The sequence below is a fragment of the Apium graveolens genome, chromosome 9 (assembly GCF_009905375.1).
Source record: "Apium graveolens cultivar Ventura chromosome 9, ASM990537v1, whole genome shotgun sequence".
Lineage (NCBI taxonomy): Eukaryota > Viridiplantae > Streptophyta > Magnoliopsida > Apiales > Apiaceae > Apium > Apium graveolens.
The window spans coordinates 110,030,816-110,035,879 of record NC_133655.1 but is presented as its reverse complement, the minus strand read 5'-3'; the positions used below and the strand labels follow the sequence as shown (position 1 = coordinate 110,035,879).

Genomic DNA, 5,064 nt, shown 5'->3' with positions numbered 1-5,064 from the left:
TAAGTCATTAAGCTTCACCTTCCGAGAGAGAATACATTTCATAAACTTTGTATAACTAGGCATCTGTTCAAGAGCTTCAGCGAAAGGTATGTTGATATGAAATTTCTTGAACACCTCCATAAACTTCTCAAACTGCTTATCCAGCTTTTTCTTCTGCAGCCTCTTAGGAAAAGGAGGTGGAGGATAGATCTGTTTCTCCCCTGTATTACCATCAGGAGGAGTGTGTTCAATATTAGTCTTCCTTGATTCCACTTTTGCTTCCTTCTGCATTTCTTCTTCAGCCACAACTTCTTCTTCCGAAACTTGAAATTTCTCGGGATTTGCAACCTTCCCATACCTCAATGTAATTGCCTTTACCTGCTCCTTAGCTTTCCTCTTTCCTGGCACTTCAGTGTCACTAGGGTGTGTACCAGGTTGACTGTTTAGCAAGGCATTGGTAATTTGTCCAATTTGATTCTCCAAGGTCTTGATAAAAACTGCTTGGCTCTTGCACATGAGCCTCAACTCCTCCGGTTCAGATTTTCCATTAGATTGTTGCAGCTGGAGTTGTTATCTTGGTGCATATTACGGTTGCTGAAAACCATGAGGGTTGTATTGTTTTGCTGCATACTGCTGATAAGGCTGCTGAACCGCATTCTGAGTATTACTCCAGCTGAAGTTATGATGATTGCGGTTGTTGGGATGATAGGTGGCTGGAATAGGATGCTGCGAACTCTGAAAGTTGCTCACAAACTGAGTTGATTTACTAGAAATAACACACTGCTATGTCTCATGAGCACCAACATAAAGCTCACAGACACTAGTAATCTGATTAACTCCATAATTAGCCAAAGAATCCACCTTCATTATCAAAGCCTTAAGCTGAGAAACTATAGCAGTGGCTGTATCTAACTCCAGAATTCCTGCTACCTTGCCCTGTGATAGTCTCTGAGTAGGATTCTGGTATTCATTGGAATCCATCAGTTCAACCAATTCATAAGATTCATCATAGCTTTTAGCCCACAAGGCTCCTCTTGATACTGCATCAAGCATGGGTCTAGAAGTAGCACCCAATCTGTTGTAGAAGCAGTTAATGATCATCCAGTCAGGCATTCCATGGTGTGGACACTTTCTAAGCATCTCTTTGTAGCGATCCCAAGCCTCACATAAAGATTCTCCAGATTGCTGAGCAAATTAAGTAAGTTCGTTTCTGATTGCAGCAGTCTTCGCCATAGGAAAGAATTTAGTTAAGAAGTTTTGAGCAAGATCCTCTCATTTGGTGATAGACCCTGGTGGTAGAGAATGTAACCAGTACTTAGCTTTATCATGTAGAGAGAATGGGAAAAGCCTCAACTTAATAGCATCTTCGGAAACTCCATTAAACTTGAAAGTGTCGTAGATCTCGATGAAATCTCTAATGTGCATGTTGGGGTCTTCTGTCGGAGAACCCCCAAACTGAACTGAGTTCTGTATCATCTGAATCATGCTCGACTTGATCTCAATGATATTAGCCGAGATGGCTGGTCAGACAATGCTAGACTGAATATCATTAATCTTCGGTAGAGAGTAATCCATCAAAGCCATCAGATTCGCTTATGGTTCTCCCATTGTAATCAGTGCTTCTTCTTCAACTTTCTCCTCGATAAAAACTTCCTCAAAAACTTCCTAAGCTACTACAACTTCTTCCTCAGCTTGATCCAGTGTTCTCTTACGAGACCGAGAACACATATTCATACACGCTCGCTAGAGTACCTGAAAGACGACAAGGAAATAAGTAAGTAACAATGTCCGAGTCAATGAACTTTAACGACCACTGATGACAAACACATAAACTAAAAATTAACCCCTAGTCCCTGGCAGCGGCGCCAAAACTTGTTAGGACGAAAATACGCGCTAATATTCACGCAAGTATACGCGATCGCAAGTAATATAGAATTATTTCTAGTTCGTTCCCACAGAGACTGGTTAGGTTAATTTTAATCAATGCACTTATGCAACAATGGTATGGTTATTATCCAATGCTAAGATGATTAACAAAATTGAGATTATTTATAACTATGATTAATTAAGAGATTATACTAAAGAACATCAACTAAGAGATTAAAAAGGATTGATCACTCTATAACATAAACATGGGATTCTAACTTCATTACTACTTCATTCAATAGCCTCTTTGCTCTTAACTTTAGCATACAATGGTGATGACACTAATCAGATAACACGAAATTGATAAATGCCAACCTTCATTATACGAATACCATACTACCAGACATCCATAAAAGAGATAGAAGCTGAATAGACACCAATTATATTGAGACCCTATATGTCTATAGAATTTGACAACATAACGGTTTAATGCACAAGTTATCTATCATGATTACATAGGACAAGTAAGATGGTTAAAATTACCTACAAATCATGCATATCAAATACATGAACCTATGCTACCATGGCAAGTTCTAAACCCCTAAATTAACTTTCTCTTTATTAGAGATTAACACGCTATCTTATAAGTTCGCGACGCTCGTAAGACGAATAAGCACAATGTTAGGCACAAAGCATGCGCTAAATAAATCACGCAAGTATACGCGTTCTCAAGTAATATAAAATGATTTCTAGTTCGTTCCCATATAGACTCTGATTAATTATATTTAATTAACACTTACTCACCAATGTATGATTATTGTTCAATGCCAAGACAATAACAATTAAGGTTGGTAAACTAATAATTACTACGAGAATTAAACACTTGAATTAACAATATTAAACACACATGAGATCCTAACTTCATTACTACTTCATTCAATAGTTATTGTTATTAACCTTAACATGTAATGGTGATGATATTAATCGAACAACACGAAACTGATAAACGCCAACTTTCATTGTACGAATACTATTCTACCAAGCATCCATAATTAAGATAAAAGTTGAATAGACATCAATTATGTTGAGACCCTATACGTCTACAGAATTTGACAACATAATTTTAAGCGCAAGTTATTCATGATGATTACATAGGGCAAGTAAAACGGTTAGAGTTACCCACTAATCATGCATACAATACATGAACCTATGATAGCATGGCAAGTTTTAAATCTCAAGATTCACTGTCGCTTCACAAGAGATTAACAGGCTATCTTACATGTTCGCGACGTATATAAGATGAATAAGCACAACATATACTAGATATCATACAATAACCACATACCAAGGTATTAAACAATTAACTAAATAATTCTATAGTAAATCCGTTAGGATCCCATTATCACGATTAGCCCATAATTGAACTCATTGTCACCGTAGGTTCATATGAAAGCATGATAATAACACAACGATATAAGGCTAATAAAAATACTTAATAAATAATGAAGTACGTCACAAGAGTATTAAGGCTCAAAGCATAAAGAAAACTAGCATCCACTGTTGCAACAAATTAAAAGAATCATAAGATAAACGTATGCTTCCTCTTCTTCATTGTTGCATGCTAAAACGGTCTTCTCAATCTTCTTGCCCTTGCTCTTGATGATCTTCCTCTAAGAAAACGTCTTCCCATAAGGTTTATATAATAACTCAAGAGAACCAGCGCCAACAGAATCTCAATTGTACTAGAATTAATAAAATCCAGATTCTAAATTTCCGCCCGCAGGCGGTCGCCTGCTGCCTCCATGTGGCCACCTGCTCCTGGCGCGCGGCCGCCTGCTACCCTTCTGGAAAATACTTTATTTTGCTTATATTTTTGCTGATTTCTTCGCTCATTACCCCTAGACTGATTCCAAGCACTTCCTTAAGCTTTATTTGATGAAAACCACCTATCTAAGCAAATTATACCCTGAAATGCAAAAGTACTAGAAAACGCGTCAAATACACAAAATACTTGAGTTCAAGACACCAATTCAAGCCGATATGAGATGCTCTAAGTGTATAAAATGCCACTTATCACACCCCCAAACTTGAATCGATGCTTGTCCTCGAGCATCACAGACTCAAACTCATAATAAAACATGCATGAATGTAACTTATATGAATGTAGCAATCCCCTCGCAATGACTAAACCAACCAACACATGACATATCAACAAATACAATTAGGCGACTAAAGATCAATCAAATCATGCAAGCCAACATACAACTAGAAACTTGGTGTGTGCTAATGCTTAACAGATTTGCTTCGAAACTAGATCAATCACCATAACTTAATTATCCTCAAGGAAATCACAAGCTTATACGAAGAATATATTATAGACACAAAATGACTTATAACACTTCAAGACTATTGGAGTTTATTACGGAATCATGCTTTTATTCAACACATAAAACAAATGCTTATTTAATCGTGCAATGAGTGAGGTCCACAAAAGACGTATGTAATGGTACCCATTTAGCGAGCGTTAGGTTGGCGGATCCCAGACTATAAAAGCCTTAGGTCACTAGGCACAAAGTCCCCTAAGAACTTAATAACTCGAATACCAAAGAGCCCACTCGTGATCAATTCTGCATTAAACCATTTTTTTCTTTTTTTTTTCAAATTCTGAGAAAGCGCGTTTCGCTCCATCTTGCTCAACCCTAGACTACTCGTATCAATACGAGCCGGCTACTAGCCATTTGACGCCTAGCCACAACTAGCAATGCGTTCCAATTTTTTCCAATTTTTATCTTTTCATGTCTTTTATCATTAAGAGCCTATTATGCATTTTAAGCATAAGCAATAGATTAACCTCAAAAACCATCAAACTATGACAACAAGCATACTATAAGACTTAGTGAAATTACAAGTTTTCTAGCATGCATATCAACCTAAAAAGATTCAAGATCACTCTAACGCTATCACTACACTCACATCAATATCACATATTAATCGGTAAAGCAACACAAAGGGATCATGGTATATGCATGAGCTATATGACATGATAAATAAATTTATAAATCCTTTAAAAAAACTATATGGAAAAAATATGCAACTATATGAACTAAACTAACATAAAAATGCAACTACATGACACACACATAAATACGTTCCTTAACTACCACCCCCAAACTTAAAATCTTCACTGTCCCCAGTGAAGGTAATAGAAAGGAACACAGG

General features: G+C 36.9%; 1 non-coding gene across 1 annotated transcript; it reads left to right on the top strand.

Moving 5' to 3' along the window:
* Positions 1–1,090: 1,090 nt before the first annotated feature.
* Positions 1,091–1,197, top strand: LOC141688337 (small nucleolar RNA R71). The gene has a single exon (XR_012561785.1). It is a non-coding gene; the product is annotated as a small nucleolar RNA R71 (small nucleolar RNA).
* Positions 1,198–5,064: the final 3,867 nt, after the last annotated feature.